This window comes from Protopterus annectens, chromosome 11.part0, assembly GCF_019279795.1.
Source record: "Protopterus annectens isolate FY-2018-M chromosome 11.part0, PAN1.0, whole genome shotgun sequence".
In the NCBI taxonomy this organism is placed as follows: domain Eukaryota; kingdom Metazoa; phylum Chordata; order Ceratodontiformes; family Protopteridae; genus Protopterus; species Protopterus annectens.
The window spans coordinates 528,798,154-528,820,701 of NC_056745.1; the positions used below are offsets into that span (position 1 = coordinate 528,798,154).

At 40.4% G+C, this 22,548-nt stretch overlaps 1 protein-coding gene across 3 annotated transcripts in view; it reads right to left on the minus strand.

Annotated features, from left to right (window-relative positions):
- The window catches only part of TBK1 (TANK binding kinase 1), a 3,544,425-nt gene that overhangs the window by 1,413,268 nt on the left and 2,108,609 nt on the right, over positions 1 to 22,548 (minus strand). The window lies entirely within an intron of this gene.

Sequence of the window (22,548 nt, forward strand, 5' to 3'; positions counted from 1 at the left end):
GGTGCCATCATCTGCAGGCATCAGGAGTTTGTTTTTAAGTCCTAACTTTCCCACTGCACTTGCCCATAAGCAGTGTAAGGGTTTAATGTGCAACAGGTCTTAAACAAGGTGTGTCACCAGTTTCAGAAAGTAAAAGAAGTCTTCCAAATACCTGCACCACCATCTTGCCCCTTTGCAAGTATCTACAATCGACTGCTGGTCTCCAATGGGAATTCTAGCATGACATGTACACTCCTAAGCATGCATGCACCATCATCCCCTCAAATGGAAACAGCAAGCATCATCGTCTCTGCCTCTCTTTTCCACCTCATCTGCAGCACAGGTTGCTAACAGAAGAGGGCTGTACAGGCTGCAGCCATGGCTTTATCCAGCTACACCATGGACATGACTCATTTCAGTGTACTTAACGTTCTATGTCTCCTTTTTCCCTTCTTTTCTACACTTGTATCATACCCTCCTGAATGCCTCTGCGGGTTGAATTCTGTGTGTTCTGCTCCCTAATGAGCACAGCTCCAGTTCATCTACTTTCTGTCAAATCCTCTGCTTTCCATTCACTGCATCCTTCTAGTGGTCATGTTTTGGACTCCACTTAACTTAATATTCTCCTTGTATGGCTTCCTAAACCATGCCGACTACTCAATGTGGGGCCTAACCCAAGACTAGACCACCACTGGGAATTGTCTCTTTCCTTCTGGAGTCTAAGCCCTTCAAAAAACAACCCAGCATTCGGTTTACTGCAGTTATCCTCTCATTCTGCACCTGGTGGACCAGTCTAAGCATTTCAAACATGTACAGATCCTTTTCCTGCTGTCATCAGTTCCACTCCTTCAGACTGATAATTCACATGAGGTTTGCTTTTGCCCAGATGCACTCTTTTCATTTCACTGCAATGAATTTAAGCTACTACTTTTCTGGTCACCTGATCAACTTTTCCAAATCTTTACTTAAGACTCTCATCAGCAAACTGACTCATTTTCTCTCTACAATCATATATATCTGAAACAAAATGGTAATGAACCCAGGACTGACCCTTGCAGTACTCCACAACTCATCTTCATTACTCTTCAAGTGGTCCTTCTCATCAGAACCCTCTGTGTCCTTAGTCTCAGCCCTAACCCAAACATGGAAGATTTTTCTACCAGCAATGTGGGACAGAAAAAAAGACCTTTGTTAAGTATAGGAAGAAATGTCGACCAGTACTCCCTTATCAATTAGGCAGAAGTACAATTATTTTCTCTTATCAGCTATGACTTTATCTGTAGGTGAAAATACGCTGGCTCAACACTGGTGTCCTTTTCCAAACTCAATGATCAAAGCCCCAGTCAAGCTGAGAACTAAAATAGCTATAGATCAGTTGTAATATTCAGAAAAATCACATAAATCAATTCCATGTAGCTTGGTCGGGAATGTAACACAAAACTGGTAAGCCCACAAAAAAAAAATCTTTCTGTCTACGTCCAAAAGTCTTCCATTTTCGTTTTTTTTTCCTTGTTTAAGTGTCTTTGGCTCTTCATAAGCACTCAAAAATAGTCCTGACTGCTGCGTCTACTCTCTGCGAAATTCAGAAAACCAAAAACAATTCCTTGCACATCAAAACTGGCTCATCTATAGGCAAAATCCAATTAATATTGGTTGAGTATGTTTCAGTCAAACTTCTCTTTTCCTCATTACAAACAGATCCGCCTTTCTGAATAGTCAGGCCCTGAATTAAAAAGCTGTACTATCACAGTCTCTAGTTCCATGAATAACAGTATATCAGTCTTCTGCAAAGCTCTTTCAAAGTCTGTTAGTAGCTGCTAGCTGCCAGTCAAGTATAAAAATGCCGATTCAATAAAATCGAATATTTAGGTTCATAGGTTGATACTAGGCTATCTGCCCTAGGGCATTTATAAGCCTAGCCAGAGTGTGTTTGGCTTTCGCCACCCTTTTAGATTAGTTGACTGTGCCTCTGTATAGTAGGTCACAGAAGATAGCCCTTTTGAGGTTAGTTTACTGTGCCTCTGTCTAGTAGGGACACAGAAGAGATCCCAGGGGTAAACCTACGATCTCCCATCCACTCGTCAAAATTTCTCTTGAAGAGGGTCATTGAGGGACTCTGCCTAACATGGATTGGACTTTGTTCCAGAGTGAGGGGAGCCTCTGGGATATGAATCTGTCCCTCCAGCATGTCCTATTTATTTCTGTGCTGAGGTTTAAGTCCCTGGAGCGTGTAGCTCTAAGGGATTTGGATTTCCTGAGGTGGAGCATGTCCATTAATTCTGGGTTGGACATGGCTTTATATGTCAGGTATAGATCACCTCTGAGTAGGCGGTAAGCAACTGAGTAGAGCTTGAGTTTCTTTAGCCTAACTGCGTATGGCATCTGTTTCAGTCCCTTGATCCTCTTGGTGAGGTACTTTTGGGGTCTTTCCAGTTCCTGCAGGTGTCGGGTAAGGTACATCCCAAATGGGGCATTGTATTCAATTATGGGCCTGATGAGTGATGAGTAGAGGGGCACAATGACCTCTCTTGATCTAGATGTGAACTCTTTCGTGATAAGGTGGGCTATATAGAAGGTCTTTCTAACCACTTTGGCAATGTGGTTGTCAAAGGAGAGATTGCTATCTACTTGTGTCCCCAAATCCCTAATTACTTCTTCCGTACTTAATGGATTACCACCTATGTGGTAATTTGTGGGCACTTTATTTTTCCCAAAGGGGATGACTATGCACTTTTTGGCATTTAGCTTTAGGCCATGGCTCTGGCACCAGTTATCCGTCTCTGTGAGACCCTTTTGGAGGATGCTTGCGTCAGTCGGTGAGTCGATTATGGCATCCAGTTTGTAGTCATCTGCGAACTTGGTCAGCCATAGTCCTCCCATGTTAGCCTGTACCTCAGAGAAATATATACCGAACAAGAGAGGTCCCAGGACTGAGCCTTGTGGGACGCCACTTGTAACTGGTTTAGAGTCTGACATGGCACCTGCAATTCTGACCATGTGGGTTCTATCCCTGAGCCAGTTTGCAACCCATCTTGTGACATAGGGGTTGATATTTAAGCTGGTGAGCTTATTTATGATGCCCGAGTGGGGTATTGTGTTGAAGGTTTTTGCGAGGTCCAGGTAGGCTGTGTGGACTACCTTCCCTTCATCTATGGCCTTGGTGACTTTCAAAGAAGTCAACCAGGTTCAAGAGGCAATATCTGCCCTTAACAAAGCCAAATTGGGTAGGATCCAGTGTTTGGGGGTTCCCAATGTCTTTGTTTATGAGTTTCATGATGATACGCTCCATAGCTTTGCAGACCAGGCTAGTCAGGCTTATAGGCAATAGTTTCCGGGGTCCGTTGTGGCACCACCTTTGTGGAGTGGGACCACTGTTGCTCTACACCATTCCTTGGGTGCATATCCTGTAGTAAGGCTGAGATTGAATAGTGACTTTATGTGAGGGTTCAGTTCTTCTTGGAGTTTGTGTAAGACGCAGCCCAGGACACCATCCGGTCCCATTGATGCTGTGTTTTTTGCTTTGGAGAGGGCAGCTCTCACCTGTGCATCTGTGATGTCAGGGAGGCTACACTCTGTTGGGATAGACATCTGTTCTTTTGGGGGGGAAGGGGGGAGAAGTTTGCACTGAACCTGTCTGCCAGGATGTTGGCAATGTCTGTAGGTTCAGTGTATTTTTTGTCATTTTGAACTAACTCAGAGCATATCTGGGAGTTGCCGCCCAGGTTCCTGACATAGCTAAAGAAGGCCTTGTGATTATCTTTAGCATCTTGTGCAATTTTTCTTTCAAAGCTGGCCTTAGATGATTTTATGAGGGATCGTAGTTTCTTGCTAGCACTGATCAGGGATGCCTTCCCTTTTTGGGATTTTGCTCTATCATGTAGTAGCTTCCTCCTTCTGTTGTATAGTTTATTTATCGCTGGGGTCCACCAGACAGGTCTCCGGACCTTTGGAGGAATGAGTCTTGGTTTTATTTGGGATATAGCACGATCCATGCATTCCTGTAGGTGTCCATAGAAAGCGTTTGTAAAGGATTCTGCAGTTTGGGCAGTATTTTCCAATGGCCCGGGGGCTTTGAAGGATTCCACTTCGGTTTTGAGAAGTGTGAAGTTTGCTTTTGAGAAGTTCTTCACCGTGGTTTCCTTGGCTGGGGGGTGGGGACGGGATATGGATGTCCAGTGAGATTAATTCGTGGTCAGATCTTACCAATGAGGGGTATACCTCTGGTATGGAACAGAGTCCCCATGTTGGTGATGATCAGGTCCAATATGTTTTCCCCTCTTGTGGGACTGGTGACCAGTTGTTCCATAGCATTTGAGTTTATAAATTCTAGGAACCGTTGGGCGAGGGTACTGGGGCTTGAGAAGTGCTCCCAGTCTATGTTTGGGTAGTTGAAGTCACCCAATATAATGGTGTTTGGAGAGACCTTCATATTCTCCAGTGTTCTCAGGAAAGCTGAGTGGGGTTCCTGAGTTGGGAGGGTGGTCTGTAGCAGGCTACAAACTGAAGGGAAGTTTTGCCCACTGTTAGTTGCACATGGATGGTCTCCGATGCTTCATGGAGTGCCACTAACCTGGAGGTGTGGGTATCTTTGATGAATATGGATACTCCCCCTCCTTTTGTGGTTCGGTCCGAGTTTTGGGGCGAAAAGCATGTTATGAGGTATAACCAGGTAGTGCTGGGATGATCTCAGGAGCCTTGAACCAGGTTTCTGTTACTGCACAGATATCGATATTCTCCATACTGAGGAGAGCCTCGAGTCCGTGCATCTTGAGGTTTAGACTTCTGGCGTTGAGCAGCATTACCCTTAGTTTCTTTTTCTTTGTGTTGTCTATGGAGGTGGGTTTGTCTTTTGAGCCTTGCCTAAAAAAGGCACTATGGGGGTGGCAAGAGCCTTAGCCAGTATTTGAAAGCCCAGGGGTGACAGGTGCAAGCCATCCCTAGCGAAGCAACGTGGCTTGTCGAGCATGTCATCCCAGGCTGACAGACACTGGATTCCCTTTGAATGACACCAATACTTTAGCCAATTGTTAAAATTATTTATTTTGTCTTTATACTGTGGCATTATTCTTGGTGAGGGTAAGATGCTACTCAAGGTCAGGGTCATACCGGCCTGGGCTACATGATCAGAGAGCTCCTCTATGTCTCTTTTCATGTAGTCCAGGGAGGTACGTCTCAGGTCATTCACACCAGCATGGACAATGACGGAGTCATATTTGTACTTGCTTTGGAGTGACCTGAGTGCTTGTGTTATGTGGTGGATCCTGGCACCCGACAGGCAGCTTACAGTGACCTTCTCCTTGTTCAGCCTGGTGAGTGGGACGTCAGTGTGTCTGACAATAGAATCACCTATTACAAGTGTATTAGGTGTGTTGTTTAGCCTTAAGGACTGTGACTGTGTGGCACACTGACTTTGTGAACTATGTGATACATGGGTATTGTTGTGGGGAAGCAGTTGCTTGGATGTCTGCTTTGGAGGTCTCTGCTGCTTGGGCAGATTTTTATTTAGAGCCTCCGAGTATGTGTTTGTGTGTTTATGTGTTTGGTTTTCTGTTGCAATAGGTCTATGTGAGACTGGATTTGTGGTGTGTGTGGTTACCTTCTCCTCCTGACTGACTGCGCCAGTATTGGGTTGAGAGAGCTCAGCCTCCAGTTTGGCTATATGGTTGCATCTCTCACATATATTTGAGCTTGTTGGGAGGAGGAGAGGTTGGTCTGTGCACATAAGGCAGTTGTAACATTGCCTCAAGATTCCCAGATTCACCAGCTGGACTGGAGAGTAAACCCGAAACTGACTTTTGGACATGCCAGAATAGTATAAGGAACTACTTTATGACTGATCAAAAAGGACCAATAGGGACCAAGTACTTAAAGGGAGTATAAGAGGGTGTAGTGCTTTAGTTTATTAGTGCTTACTTATAAGATTACTTTAGTTTCGTCCAAAAGTCTTCCATTTTCGTTTTTTTTTCCTTGTTTAAGGGTCTTTGGTTCTTGATAAGCACTCAAAAATAGTCCTGACTGCTGCGTCTACTCTCTGCGAAATCCAGAAAACCAAAAACAATTCCTTGCACATCAAAACTGGCTCATCTATAGGCAAAATCCAATTAATTTGCATTGGTTGAGTATGTTTCAGTCAAACTTCTCTTTATAGCCAGGCCCTGAATTAACAAGCTGTACTATCACAGTCTCTAGTTCCATGAATAACAGTATCTCAGTCTTCTGCAAAGCTCTTTCAAAGTCTGTTAGTAGCTGCTAGCTGCCAGTCAAGTATAAAAATGCTGATTCAATAAAATCGAATATTTAGCTGACTTAGTTTCCCTGCAGTATATATTTCTTCCAAAAACAAAAACAACAGCTTTGAAATTCCTTTGTTCTTCAGTAAACCACTTCTAACAGTGGCTACACAATTCTTCTGCTTGTGTCAGCCTTTGGAACAGCCTATTTTTCTCTCTATAATTTGTTACTTTTTTACCAAAATATGGGCTGGGACAGAAGCAGGAATATTGGATTTGCAGACATTAAGATTTTTCCATCTCCTGTGATTTTTTACCACCCTTTCTTACCTCTTTCTACTTCACTGAACCTGAACAGGATAGTATGCAGTTTTATGTGCAGCTTTGAAATCCATTTTCTGTTGAGTGTTGCCATAATGGCAATATTCCTTTGGATGAGCTGAAAGCAGATACTAAAAGTAAATGTCCAGAAAATGAAAGGTCTTTGTTTTCTGCTAGGAAAAACAAATCTGAAATTGCATACCTTTTGCTGAAAACAGATACTGGGACAGGACAGCAGTGTAGTGGCCACTAATCTAGTAAAACAAATATTTTAAATGGCATGGGACTTATTACACAATGACACCGGATACCAGGGGGATATCAAAGTTAATTAACAGCAGCAGACACAGGGAGAATTAACAAATGGAATCAATACATAGTAAACAATGGCAATATGCAAGTAGCATCTAATAATATGCATAATGGCATTAACAACACAAATAAAGTTAATAATAACCACGATAAACAAACCAAAAAGTCGGTCAAATTTTCTAAAATGCAAACCAAGTAAACAAAAAAGGAACACTCCACAAGAAGTACTTAACAAGATTTAATGATTTAGTGCCTTTATTCCTATTACAAGAACTTCATTAGAACCATGACTATCAATATTAGTAATATATTTTTGAAGTTTTTTTTCTTACATATCTTCAACTCGGTCATAAGACTAAATTAAGTGTGACTGACATCCTGTTTCCAATGAAGTCAGGTTGGCTACTATCCTACAAGAAGGCAACCAGCACTTACCTCTGGGTTATCATAATTTTCCCAGCTACTGCTGTTAAACAAACACATCTGTATTTCTCAGGATTTTGCCCCTTCCCACACACCCAATGCTTAGGAGCAATTCTCTTGCTGTCTTATAACCCCCCCCCCTTTTTTTTTTTTTTTTTTTTTTTTTTTAACAAAAAACATCTTTATGGAACTATCACTTATGACATTACTAATCATACATTTAATAAATGGAAACAAATTGCTTTTATGGCAGCCAACAGAATTAAACTACGTCAAGGCAATTCTGATTCTGTATCATAGCTCAAAAAAATAATCTCCTTAGTTACACCAATTTGCTCACCAATTATTTCTGACAGAGTAGTTTGCAGGGAATTTTCCAAGTCCTGCACCTCATTACACTCCCCAAAAATATGTTCCTATTACCTCTTTCTTCCCCATCACATCTCCAACAAGTATAATCCACTTGAAGAAAAAATCTTTGGAGTCTGATTGGGGTAATAAAAATACCTATACAAACAATTTCAAGCAAAAATCCTAAATCTTCTAGACAATGGATAAGCAATTCGCAAAGAAGCAAATATGCAACAATCTCCCTTCACAGTCTCTTCTAACCTCCTCTGATTGATTCCAGTAGTATCATGCAGTATTTTATATTCCCTAAGTATCCCTTTTTTATGGCAGCTTCTGATCTAGATTCAACTAGAAACTCTACAAGTGCTGGTCTTTCACTTAGGTTTCCCAAATCCTTTCTCTTTGCCTATACTCTGGTATCAATCCTTGATAGGGAAGTTAATCTCTAACCTGCATTTTATTTATTTATTTTATTTTACATTTGTTTACCGGGATAGTCTGACTGGATGCATGTCCATTTTCAGCGGAGGCCCGGGAGAAAAAAGCTCCACATAGACAAACTTACATAGATTACACAGACTTATTTATTTATTTCCAGTTTACCGGGGAGGTCCACTGGGCCCTGGGAACCCGTTTTCAGTGGAGGCCCGGGGAGAAAAGCTCCAAAAATACAAATTACAAAATATGAAAAAATATAAGTGATACATTGAGGTGACCAGTTTGTACAATAGGTCATTATTACAAAATAGTCAAATACAACTTCACCTAAAAAGGTTATACAATTATAAAGCTGTTCTTACAGAGTAATTTGAGAAAATGCATTATATAAGCACATAGAGAAGAGAGTTAAGAAAATCTATTTACAATATTTACACAAGGGGGTTCAAAGATAATTAATTGTAGGACATTTTGAGAGTAAGGGTACATTCCATGTGGGATATCAATGTGTCCTTGAATAATTTTTAGGTGGGGTAGACTATATGCACTGCCTCACCTTTTTACATTCTAGGTAGGATAGCGGTGTATTCTTGTATAGTTTTAGGTAGGGAGCATTTCCACTTAGTAGACAGATGTTTGAAAAGCTGAGTTTTGAAATTTTCAGAGTTTGATATTGTTTTTAAAGAGGAAGGGAGAGAGTTCCAAGTCTTGCCAATAGTGAAGGAGAAGAGAAGTTGGCCAGCTGGACTTTTAGGTTTATTGATAGCAATCAGGTTTTGATGTTCGGATCTGAGAGTTCTATTGGGGATGTAGGGTGGAAGGATGTTAGCTAGGGCAGGACAGTGGCTGAAATATAAGTTTGTGTGCTGTGGTGAGCTGCAGATAGTTTAGGTAGTTTGGTAGTTCTAGCCAATTTAGGGAGTGAAAGGAAAGGCAACGATGAGTGGAATTTTTACAGTTGGAGGCAAATTTAGAGATTTTATTGTAGCACCTTTCTAGTTTGGAGGTGATAGAGGATGACAAGTTGGTTAGAAGAGGAGCTCCATATAATAATGAGGGCAAAAGGTAGGTAGTGGCCAAAGTGTGCCTGGTGGAGTGAGAGAGAAAGTGATTATTCCTATATAGCATGCCTAGTTTTTGGTGGGTTTTCTTAATATTTTGTTGAATGTGTATGTCGAACTTTAGGAATTCATCGACTATAACACCGAGAGGTTTGGCAGGGGGAACCACTTCAATAGTGGAGTTGGAGTTACTAAGGACTTTGAAAGTGTCTTTGTAATAGGAGTAAGACTTTCCGGGGGAGAAGAGGAGAATTTTGGATTTGTTAGCGTTAAGGGAGAGGTGGTTTTGGCGCATCCAGTTTTCAGTGGTTGAGAAGGCAGCTTGGGTTTTGAGAAGCAGTTCAGAGATGGTTGAATCGTCTGCGTATTGAATAATTTTGGTATCGGGGATAGCAGTGTGAAAGTTATTAATAGGAATATTAAAAAGCATGGGTCCAAGGATGGATCCCTGTGGTACACCTGTTGGTGTAGGTAGGAAGGAGGAGATGGAGTTTTTCCATTTGACTGCCTGAGACCTATCTGATAAGTAGCTAAAGAACCAGGATAGAGAGTTAGATGAGAGATGCAGGTTTGATAGATGAAGGAGAAGATGTTTATGGGAAACAGAATCGAAAGCTTTAGAGAGATCAAGCAAAACAGTACAGACCAGGTGACCTGAATCTCGGGCTTGATTGATGGTTTCTAAGGAGGAAAGTAGAGCAGTAGTAGTGCTATGGCCAGAGCGAAAGCTATGTTGAGTTGGTGTAAGAAGATGGTTTTGGGTTAGAAAAGGCATAAGTTGGAAGTGGATACACTTTTCTAAGATTTTAGAGATTGGTGAGAGTAGAGCAATAGGGCGAAAATTTGTGATGCTGGTTTTCTTGCCTCCTTTGTGAAGAGGAAGGATGCAAGCTGAACACCATAGTTTGGGGACGTAAGATTCATTAATAGATCTATTAATAATGATGCTGATTGGGACTGCTATCCCATCTGTGGCACATTTTAGGAAAGTGGAGGGAATATTGTCAGGGGCATTAGAGCAGGGTTTAAGTTTAGACAGAAGTCTTTTTATAAAGTTAGTTGAGACAGGTTTGAGCTCGAACTTGAGGTGAGGGTTATTGGAGGAATTGGAGGGGAAAAATAGGGGAACAGATGGGTTATGGCTAGGGAAGGTCTTGGTTAGGTCAGATATTGTTTGTATGAAGAAAAGGTTAAATTGCGAGCATAGTTCTAGGTCAGATTTACTTGGGTCAGGGCAGGGATTCTTTATGGAGATGGGATTAAGGAGAGTTTATTGAATTCCAGAATTTCTTAGGTTTGTCGTTATTATTAGACCGGAGGTTGGTGTAATAGGATTTTTTGTCCTTGGTAATTTGTTGTTTTACTTGGTTACGTAGTTGCTTATATTGGAGCAAGGTGCTGGGCAGTGTATTGTTTTGGAACAGCTTCCATAGTTTGTCCCTTTGATGCATAATTTGTTTAGTATGTTTAGATAACCAAGGAGCAGTATTTATATTTACCCTTTTATTTCTGATAGGGGCAAGAGAGTTAAGCGCATCTAAGAAAACAGAGTTGAAGTGGTCGATAGCAGCATCAAGAGGGAGAGTTTTAAGGTCTTGCCAGTTCATTTGTTTGAATAGGTTTGAGAAGGTTGTAGGGTTAAAGTTACTAAGATTACAAGTTAGGATGTATTGGTGTTGGTGAGGAGAAGAGTTGGTAGCGCGATGAATAAAGGCTGGGAGGTGGTCACTAATAGTGTCCGGAATTGTTTCAGAATTGGTGATTTTATTTGGACTGGAGACTAGGATCCAGTCAATAGAGGATCCTGGGGGGTTAGTTTTGTTGGGTCGGGTTATGTGGTGTATAGTTTGAGTGAAGTTGTAAAGGTTGATGGCTTGGGAAGGAGAGAGAGAGAGTTAATTTTGTTCCAGTCAGTATTTACATCACCTAAGATGTATGTTTCATAGTTAACTTTAGTAGATGCCCATTGGAGAATGTCTTCGAGGATAGGGATATTGTTCCCAGGGGAGATATATAGGGCAATAATACAGATATTTTTGTGTCTATTTAGTTTCAGTAGTCCAGCTGTAAGTTCAGTATTTTTGAATTGAGGAACTAGAATTTGGAGGGGAACTACAGTTAGTGATTTAGAGTAAACTATGGCAGAGCCACCTTTTTTTATAGGTCGGTCGTTTCTAATAATATGGTATCAGAGATATGGGGTTTAAGCCAAGTCTCAGAAATGGTAATATATCTGGTTGGTTATGGGTTAACCAAGCCTGGAAAAGGTAGACTTTGTTATTAAGACTTTGGGAGTTCAAGGTGAAGATTTTCAATGTGTTTGGGAGGGGAGAGGATGAGGTTGGGTAATTATTGTTAGCGAAAAGAATGGGGCCAGGGTTGGGGTGGATATCTCCAGCTAAGAGTATGTTGCTAAATAGAAAAGATTTAAGAGATTTAGGTTTACAGATTGAGAGTTTAGTTGGATGTAAGATTATTTTGTGTGTAAATGTATTGGCAGTAGTGGAGAAGATTTTATAGTGGAACAGGTAGAGTTGATTTGGGCGGGATAAGATAAGAGGAGATAAAATGGAAGTAAGAGTTAGGGTGAAGGGAGTTTTCAGTGGATGTTATTTTTGTTGGTGGAATTGGATAAGCAAAGGAAGAGTATGAGCTGATATAGCATGAAGGAATCAGAAAAAGGAGGAGGAAGCAAGGGACTATGAGTTGCTGGAGGATTGCGGAAACCATGATTATGCAAAGGGGGAGGAGAGATAGGAATGCCAGTTGAAGTAGAGAGTATGTTTGAAGATGAAGAATGAAACTGGAGAGAGAAGTTGTTTGCCTGACGTTATATGAAGGAGGCAGGAATACAGTAGTAAGGGATGTGGGGAATAGGAATACTGAGAGAGAGGTGATAGAGGAGATGTATGACAGGAGAGGGAGGAGATTGGGTAGGAGGAGTGAATAGGAGAGGCTGAAGTTGGGAAAATTAGAGTGGGTGGATTAAGAGCAGTTGTAAGGTGGGAAGAGCGGCTATTGGATAATTGGAATAAGTGGGAGGAGAGATGGAGGAATAAATGTAGGAGTGCTGGGGGCAGGTGAAATTTGGGGGCAGGGTAGGGGAGCGGAGTGAGCCCGCAGGGCAAGTGATTATATACAATGGGTTAGTAGTGTTCCCTAGTAGGGACTCACAATTCTCATGGACAGACAATTAAAAGTAAGAGACATCAGATTGGAAGCAGAGCTTGGTGATGTAGCTACAAGTTATGATAATTGCAGAATATGCTTTTAGTTTATAACTTAACCAGGGTTGGTACATGGGCATAGCCAATTCACTGTTTGAGGTTTTTTTTTTGAAGAGACTTTTGGCGGATTATAGAATTATATAGTTTGGCAACTGATTCCAGGTTTTGCTAATAAAGTTGACAAATGGATTAATCAGCAGACTTATTAGCTTTGTGGGTTTGGACCAGTAGTTTATCGGCTGACTGTAGGGATCTTAGGTTGCTATATGGCTTAATAATATTTTTAAGTGAGGGGGCATCCTCAGGGTGGTACAAAATTTTGTGTGCTATTAAGAGTTGATTGAACTGAATTAAGCTGGGCAGTTCTAGCCACTCTAGCTGTTTAAGGTTCTGTCAGTGGTGGTTTCTATAGGTGGAGCCAGTGGAGAATCTGGAAATATGATTGTAGCTATGGGACAGCTTACCTGGTTCAGATTTGTTGGGGTTTGAGAGTACAGGTGAGGCATATAAAAGAGTAGAGTGTAGGTGTGATCGGGCGATTGCAGTCCTAGCCAGTGGGGTTAAAAATGTCTTGCTTCTATACAGTGATCCAAGCTTCTTATTGATGGTCTGTATGGTTTTGTTGACCTGTAGGTAAAATTTGAGATTATTGTCTATGATAACCTCTAGCAGTTTGGTGTGATTATCTGGAGAAATAGTGGTACCATTGTTAGATGTAATAGAGAATGAAAGTGTGGTGGATCTACTAGTGGGAGAGAAGAGTAGAAGTTTAGTTTTATTGGGGTTCAGAAGTAGGCGTTGGTTGGTGAGCCAGTTCTCGATATTGCTAAATGTATTTTGGGTTAAGATTTGCAAGTCGAATTGGGAGGTGGCTGAGCAGATGAGTGTGGAATCATCTGCGTATTGAATGCAGTTGGCTTTAGGGATAGCAGTGTGGAGGTTGCTGATAAAAATATCGAAGAGTCGTGGACCTAGTATGGACCCTTGAGGGACACCAAGTGTGAGAGGTAACTGGCTGGAGTGTTTTCCCTGCCATAGTACCGCCTGCTGTCTACCAGTCAGGTAGGACTGGAACCACTGGATAGCAGGCTTGTTGAGAGAAACAGATTTTACTGAAAGAATGCGAAGTTCATGGTTGACCATATCAAAGGCTTTTGATAGGTCAAGAAAGAGGGCAGAGGTTAGCCTATTGTCATTCTTGTTTTGGTTTATGGCAGTAGTAAAGGAAAGGAGGGCTGAGGTGGTGCTGTGGTATGGCCTGAAACCATGCTCGGAGTCGGATAGTAACTTATTCTGTGAAAGGTATTGCATTAGTTGCTTGTGTACACATTTCTCCATTATTTTGGCTAGTGGGGAAAGAATGGCAATGGGTCTATAGTTGGATATGTCTGAGGAGCTACCGCATTTATGGAGTGGGATAGCATTTTCAGATAAGGTTCTGTTGATGAGGATAGATATGGGATATGCAATGGCATCTGCAGCTATTTGTAGGTACTCTGCAGGGAGGAGGTCAGCAGCGAGGGTGGTAGGTTTTAGTTTTTTTAGAAGTGTTTTGATAAAACTAGTGGATATTGGTTGGAAGCTAAATTCCGGGTGATTATTAGGTAGATTAGGCATGTGGTTTAAGTTAGAGGGGGTTAGTTGATTTGCTAGGGATTGGATTGTTTCAGTGAAAAAGGTATTAAAGGTGCTAGCTATGGTCTCTGGGGAACTATGGGTGTAGTTAGCCGGTGTTAGGGTGGTGGAGTGACCAGGACAAAGTAGTTGATTTAAGCCTGCCCAGAACTTTTGAGGGTTGTTGTGGTGTTTTTGTAGGAGATTTTGGTAGAAGCTTTTTTTATCCAGTAAAATAGATTTTTTTGTATCATTCCTGAGTTGACGATATTTTAGATGGTCAAGTGGGGCTTTGGTTGTTCTCCAGCTGGCCCAGGCTCTGTTTCTAGTTTTGATTTTAGCTTTGGTATCTTTTGTGAGCCATGGTGCTGTATTTAATTTCATTTTTATTGTACGTGCTGGAGCATTGGAATCAAGGATACTTAGGAATTTAATGTTAAAGTGATCTATGGCCTCCTCTAATGTTAGAATTTTTAGTTTTGACCAGTCAACTGCTTTTAATTCATTTTGGAATATAGCAGCATCAAAGTTTTTCCTGTTTCTAAATGTTTTATATTTGGGCTGGTGAGGGTTTCCTGCCTTACGTTTTATGATATAGGTTAGACAATGGTCGCTGAGGTCTTCAGGGAGAGTACCAGCTGTGTACAGTTGGGGTTGGTTATTAACTAGGATCCAGTCTAGGATACCTTCCCTGTTGGTTGGTTTATCCTAGTGGTAGAGGTTATGGTCTGTTTAAACCCAGATCTTGGCTTCTTTCCATTCTATGACCTTTCCCTCTCTAATAATTTGCTCCCATTCTCTAATTACTTGCTCCCAGTACCTTGGTTCCCTTGTCAGTTTTCTCCAGTAAATTCCAGCCCCCTCTTCCTATTCTCTGTACCCATAATTGCAATCATCACTCTTGGCAGAATTTCCTTTCTCAGTTCCCCATGTTGGCTCCATTCTTAGAATACTTTCTGCCAATTTATGAATATAATATTCTGTATGGCTATTGTTATTATTCACCTTAAGGATTTGCATCCAAAATCCCAGTCTCTCATTTCTTAACCATTTTCTATGTTTTATCCTCCTCCCTTTCTACTTTGAATTATAGCTTTCTGCTTGTGCTATGTATAAGAGCCTTAACTGTGTAGCTCCGAAATATCCCTTCAAACTGGGTAATACCAAACCACCTTGCTCTACTGGAAGGATCAACTTATCCCCATTGACTTCTGCCCTCCTCCCTTCCAAGGTAAAATTCTTCAACTCTTATTAACTGCTAACTACAACTTCTCCACAGGTAGATACTCCTGACCTGTGTGTAAAACTAAATGGTCTAAAAACATTTTCACTTCTTGTATCTTGTTATGCATATCCATAAAGAAGATCTTCCAGTTTCTCCGTTTTTTTTTTTTAAACATTTTCTTTAGTGTCTTCCCACATATCCTTAGCTGCCGTAACATAATCATTTTAACCCATACTCCTAAAAACTTCATTTTATCATGCCATTATAAATATGGTGCATGGGTACAAAGTTTACAGCTATTACATTTGTTTTATCTTCATTCATTTTGTATACCAAAAAGACTTGAAATTGTTGTTCCACAACACTGAATTGTCCTTTTTTGATTTTACAAGGTACAAAATCATATCAACTGTAAATAAATCCAACTTTTCTTGATTATCATACCAATTACAAAGAGGGAAATTGGCTAGTTTTAAAATGGCGCTAAAGGGCAGCTAGCCTAGTATATATACCTATGAACCTATTAATTATATTCTTGAATTTCGGAGTCCCTTATTTTCTTTGTCAATAGTTCTCAATATAACGCAAATAAAGGGGAAAGAGGACAGCCCTGCCTGGTTCATCTGTTCAAACAAAAGGGGAACCTCCCTACTTCAAGTTTTGCCTCCAGTCCCTCATATATCCCATATATAACATTACTGTGCCAGGCAGTTCAAATGCTTCCACTGCCCTACTCATAAAAATCCCAACTTACTTTCTCTGCATCAAGACCCACTAACAAAAGTGGTATTTTCTTACAGTCTTCCTCCCTGTGGATTATCATCGTTCTATTAATGTTAATTGTTTGCTTCCCCTCTACAAAACCATATTGATCCATATTTATCAATTTTGGCAATCCGTTTGCCATCATTTTAGTTATTATAGACATGAACACTTTATAATCAATGTTTAAATCTGAAATGGGCCTACATGAAGCTGGATCAGATGGATCTTTACCATCCTTAGGTATTACAGCCATCATAGCTTTCTTCCAGGACATTGGTGCATCACATCCTTTTAAAACACTGTACCCTCCAGATCCTTGTAACTTCCTTCCCTCCTAACATCCAGACTTCTACAGAAATACCATCTATTCCTAGAAACTTGCCCGTAGCATGTTTATACAGCACCATTTTTATCTCATCTCTCCCTATCCCAAGTGTTAAAAACTGAGCCTCATTCTGCTTCTAACCTTGGCATATTTAATTCTTCCATAAATATTTCCATTTGTACTTTTTCTTCATTTCCGCATTTCTCTGCATATACAGATTTTCATAAAGCTTCTGAAATATTTATTTTTTTAAAGAAACATCTTTATTAAATTATCATTTATGACACAGGCAATCTAACACTTACATAAATGAAAACAAACCACACTGACACAATTTTAGATGTAAACATTATACATTACAAACCATTTTGTCAAATATTGCACATCACTTATAATCTATTCAGTTATTGTCAGTCAAATATTACAAAGCTCATTCAAATCCTGCCTTCTTTTAAACCTCATTCACCTTCTGCATGTATTGTTCCCACAAATCCCATTTTTCCTATGTAATTTGCTCCTACCCTTTTCTAAAGATCCCGGTTCCAGTTGTTTTATCTCTGTTACTATATTTGCTACTTCTAGTAAAGTTGGTTTAAACTTTGATTTCCATTTTCTAGTAATTGCTTTTTTTGGCAGCCACCATAATTAGACCCAGTAAGGCCTTACTAAGTCTAGGCAATTCCGAGTCTATATTGTAGCTCAAACAAATCATTCCCCAAGTTGCAAAAATATGCTCAACCAAAACGTCTGGCACAGCATTCTGCAGGGAATATTTAAAGTCTGTCAACTCATTACACTACCAGAAAATATGTTCCCAGTTACCTCTTTCTTCCCTATCGCACCTCCAACATTTGCTGTCCACCTGAGTAAAAATTCTTTGCAGTCTACTTGGGGTATAATAATACCTATGTAAACACCATGCAACAATCCTAAACCTTCTAGACTGTGTTGCATATTTGGGAGACAAACATATTCTACTTATAGGTCTGCATCTGAAATCCCAGTCTCTCCTTGTTTCGAGCTTCCCCCTGTTTCAGCAGCATCCCTTTTCACTTTGAATTATACTTTTCTGCGTGTGCTATGCAAAGGAACCTTAACTGTGATACTCTGTAATACCCGTTCAAATTGGGTAATCCCAATCTGTCCTGTTCTATTGGAAGACTCAGCTTATCCTACTTGACACTTTCCGTCTTGCCCTCCTAAATAAACTCCTTCAGCTCTTTATTAATTGCTATCCACAACTTCTCTTCTGGTTGATAAAAATGTGCCTGATTTGTGTATAAGACTAGGACTAAAAACATTTTATCTTTTTTATCTTAGTATCCATATCCATATAACAGAGCTTCCATTTTCTCAGTCTTTGTATTATCTTTTGTTTACTCTCTTCCAACATATCTTTAGTTGCCACACAAGAATAATTTTTAATTTATACACCTAAATGCTTCATTTTATCATGTCCCCATAAATATGGATATTGCTGAACCAATTCGTGTGTGGGTACAAAATGTACAGCTGTTGCGTTTGTTTTAGCTTCATTAATTTTGTATCCTGGAAAGATATGAAACACTCACAAAATTTTCCACAACACTGTAATGTCCCTTTCTGGTTTTGTTAGGTATAAAATAATATCATCGGCAAATAGAGACAGCTTTTCTTGACTATCATACCAATTATATCCTTGAATTTCTGAGTTCCTTATTTTCTTTGCCAGTGGTTCTAAATACAATGCAAATAACAAAGGGGAAAGAGGACACCCTTGCCTGGTTCCTCTGCTCCAGCAGGAATTATCAGAGAGGACCCCACCCACTTTAATTTTTACCTCTGATCCTTCATATATCCTCAAATCGACCATATAATTTTATCAGGGAATGCAAATGCTTCCAATGCCCTGCTCATAAAGTCACAGCTTACTTTGTCAAATGCTTTCTCTGCATACATATCCACCAACAACAGTGGTATTTTCTTATATTCTGTTTCTCTCTAAATCATCCACATTCTGTTAATGTTGTTAAACGTTTGCCTCCCCTCCACAAAGCCATACTGATCCATATCTATCAATTTTGGCATCATTTTTGCCATTCTTTTAGCCACTATAGACATAAACACTTCATAATTGTGGTTTAGTACTTCAACGGGCCTCTATGAAGCTGTATCTGATGGATCTTTACTGTCTTTAGCTATTACAGCTACCACCACATTCTTCCAGGATGTTGGTAATTCTCCTCCTCTTAAATACTGTTAAACAAAACTTTCCAGATCATTATCAGTTTTTTCCCTCCCAGCTTCCAAACCTATAGGAAAACCTTAAAATTCTGGGGACTTTCCTGCAGATTGCTTATACATCACAATTTTTATCTCATCTCCTCCTATCTTAATTGTTAGTAACTGAGCCTCATCTACCTTTCACCTCGTCATATTTAATTCTTCCATAAACCTTTCCTTTTGAAGCTTTTCTTGATTTCCACATTTCTCTGCTTTATACGGACTTTTACAGAACTTCCAAAATATTTCTAATACTTCTACAGGATCTCTTGTTATCTTCCTTGTTATAGGCTCCCTAAGTTTGGCAACAGACCTTTCTACTTTCTGTTGTCTGAGTCACTGTGCTAAAAGTTTTTGTGGTCTAGAGTTATCATCAAAAACACTTGCTTAATGGCAATATTTCCAAACTCAAGCATATTATCAAGGTAATCAATTATTTAATGTTTAGCATTCTACAGTACCTCCTCTTCTTGTTCTGTGGGATTCCCCCTATTTTGCAGTACTTTAGCATTTGTCAATCTCTCTAAAGAATTATTGTTACTTCTTAACCATATCTGCCTTTCTTTTATTTCCACCCTCGGAAATGAACTGAAAACAAGGTACCAAAAAGTACTAGTAACTAGTTTGTTAATTTGAGAGCACAGTAGCCTACAGATACAAGGTTATGCTGTTTTTCCACCTGATAAATGGTTAAAAAAATGACTTAGTTTCACAGCAGGTCTTGATCAATTCTGATTGTTTTTCTTAAACACAAATTTGCCTTTGCTTGGACCTTGTCTCATCCCGCTCCGGTCCTCTCCCTACCCCATATCCCACCCACCCCCTAATACCTGTAATTTAAACCTAACCATACCACAACCACCAGAGTTCAAAGCACCCAATCTGCTATAGTAATTACAACTAACCCCTCCAATTACAAATGACTAGCTATCTACAATACATTTGCGCACACACACACAAGTGACTACCCAACAGAAACATGCCTGGTAAACACCCCAAACATTTCATACATAACTTCTAACATTGAATATGTGACATTATAAGACACCAACACCTTAACGAACAAGAATTCATCTTTCCTCAATACCAGTCATTTTTCAACATCCACACTTAGCCATAGCACCAATCGCACCCCCAAAAGGTCCAATCACAAGCTCATCAGCCTCACCCACACAATTCCCCCCACTTCCCTTAGCTATCTTCTAATTCAGAACTAGCTTGACTAATCCCATAGCCACTCTACTCTCCACTCCACTACAATTTCCCCTATACCACAATACTCAGTCACCATTATGCCTCTAAAACCCATCTCCTTTGTACTCCTTCCTCCTCTTCTTCTTCTCTTCCTAACCTCCCCTCACCTTCTCACCAGTCCTCCAAATTCTGATCACTCTCCCTCCTTTCATATAAATTCTACATACCCCACATATGTTAAACACCCCACATTCACTATATCCCCTCATCTCTATTTCAATAGCAACTTCCTATTCCCTTATAAACTCATTCATGTTCACTGCCTCTCATCTTCAATCCCTAACAACACTACTATAACACAACACCCAACTCTCAAACAGGACACTAAGCACTCTAAATTCCTCTTTTCTCATATTGATCAACTTATTACTAACCTTCTTTCTGGTGACATTCACCCAAACCCTGGTCCCTCTCTCTCTCTTCATTCAAACCCATCCCTTACCCCCCCCCCATCCTGCAAATCCCTCCTTTTCACTACACTGAATGTTCGAAGCTTATGTAACAAGATTCCAAACTTCCATGCTTGGCTCCAACATAACCACCCAGATATCCTATCCATTACTGAAACCTGGTTAAAGCCATACATAAAAGATCCTGAAATCACTCCCCCCCCAACTACAATATAATTAGAAATGACAGGACCCTCAAAAAAGGTGGTGGAGTAGCTCTTCTCTACTCCTCCTACCTTACAGTTACTCCCTTCACCAAACCCGTACCCTAATTCACCAATGCTGAACTAACCCTGGCCCTCCTCCAGTTGAATCGAATCAAACACGTATGTACAGCCACTCTTTACATTTTCCCCAGGAGACACTATCCCCATTCTTGAGGATATACTCTCCTGGTTCTCCTCTAACATTACCAACGAGAACATAATCCTTGGTGATGTTAATATTAACTGGACCGATATTCAATCTCCTACTTCTTCACACAACATAACTTTTACAACTTCTCACAACTAATAAACTCTACTACCAGGCCCTTGAAGCACTTCTCCTCTGGTACTTCTCTTAACTGGATTCTTGTTTCCCACCCTCAATACATCTCTGACAGCGGTATCCTACCTGAAACTTTTAGCGAGCATCTTCCCTCTTTCGCTCATCGCCTTCCCTTCTCCTTACAACTATTCCACGCTTATACCTCTTCCCACTCTCTCAAAAACTTCAACCCTGAAACCTTCTCCAGCTCTCTAAAACACACAAACTGGAGTCCTCTAAAAATCCTCTCCTTAGATAATGCAGTGGTCTACTTTAATACTACATTCTTACACCTGTTAAATATCCTTGCTCCCTCCAGAACCAAAAGAATTAAAAGTAAAACTGTCCCATAGTTAAGTAAAGAAACTACTACAACCATTATGCATCCCTGTGACAAAGCTTGGAAACATTACCAGAAAAATAAAACCCATACCACCCTGACTAATATAAGCTTCTACGTAACAAAGTAAAAAAAAAAAAAAAAAAAAAAAGGTTGTGTCCAACTGCAAATCCTACTTCTCCACCCTTCAAAATAACCACAAGACCAACCCCAAAAAATTCTGGAATGGCATCTCCACCCTCCTCAATGCTAGTAAAAGAGACAACCCCTGCCCTGACCCTAATGTCCCAGACTTCTCCTTAGCCACCCAATTTAACTCTTTCTTTATTGATTCTATAGCCAAACTACTTCCTTCTTCAACAAAGCTTCATTTCTACCTCCTCCTATCTATTCCTCCCCAAAGCTTCATTTCCACCTCTTCCTATCTCCCTCCCCTAACACTACCACCTCCTAACCTCCTCCTTTCACTATCAAACCCATTCCTACCTCCACCATAAAAAACTCCTTTGGAAACTGAAACCATGCTCAAATGCCCCTGATGACCTTCCTTCCTACTTATTCAAAATTGCTGCTGATGCCATCGCCTTTCCCATCTCCATTCTAATAAACCGCTCAATCCAATAAAACTATGTACCCCTAATCTAGAAAAAGGCCTACATCATTCCCCTTCACAAAGGAGGTAATAACAACATTCCCAATTTCTGTCCAATCACTACCTTATCCCCAATCTCAAAAGTTCGAGAAAAGCGCATCCACCTTCAACTTCTACCCTGACTCACAGAGGACCACCTACTTACCCCCACACAACATGGTTTTAGACCTGGCCACAGTACCACAACTGCTGTCCTCTCCTTCCTCAAAACAGTCAACAAAGCCCAGGATTCTAGCTGTTTAGTGTCCACCCTACTTCTGGACTTATCCAAGGCCTTTGACACTATCTCCCATAATCTTCTCCTGTCCCTCTCTAATCTAAACCTATCCCACTCTTCTATCAACTGGTTTTCTAGTTACCCCTCCAACAGACAACAAGCTGTCAAATGGAAAAAAGCCACCTCCTCCTTCCTTAATATACAGGCGCAACCCAGGGTTCCATATCGGGTCCCTACTGTTCAACATTTTCATAAATGACTTCCACCAAAACATTCCTAGTGCTAAACTGATTCGATACGCAGATGACTCTATGATCATCTGCTCTGCCACGCCACTTCCACTCTCTTAAAACTAACTCAGGATGCTTTTTCTTATACCGAACATTGGATGATAGACAACCACCTATCACTCAATGTATCAAGAACTAAAATTATTTTCCCCTTCAAAAAGTACCATTATAGACAAGAACTCATTCTCCATTACTAGTCAAAACAACACCTCTCTCGAGGTAGCCTCCCATATAAAGCTTCTAAGAGTCCTTATTGAGGAACAGTTAAAATTTGATATCCACCTA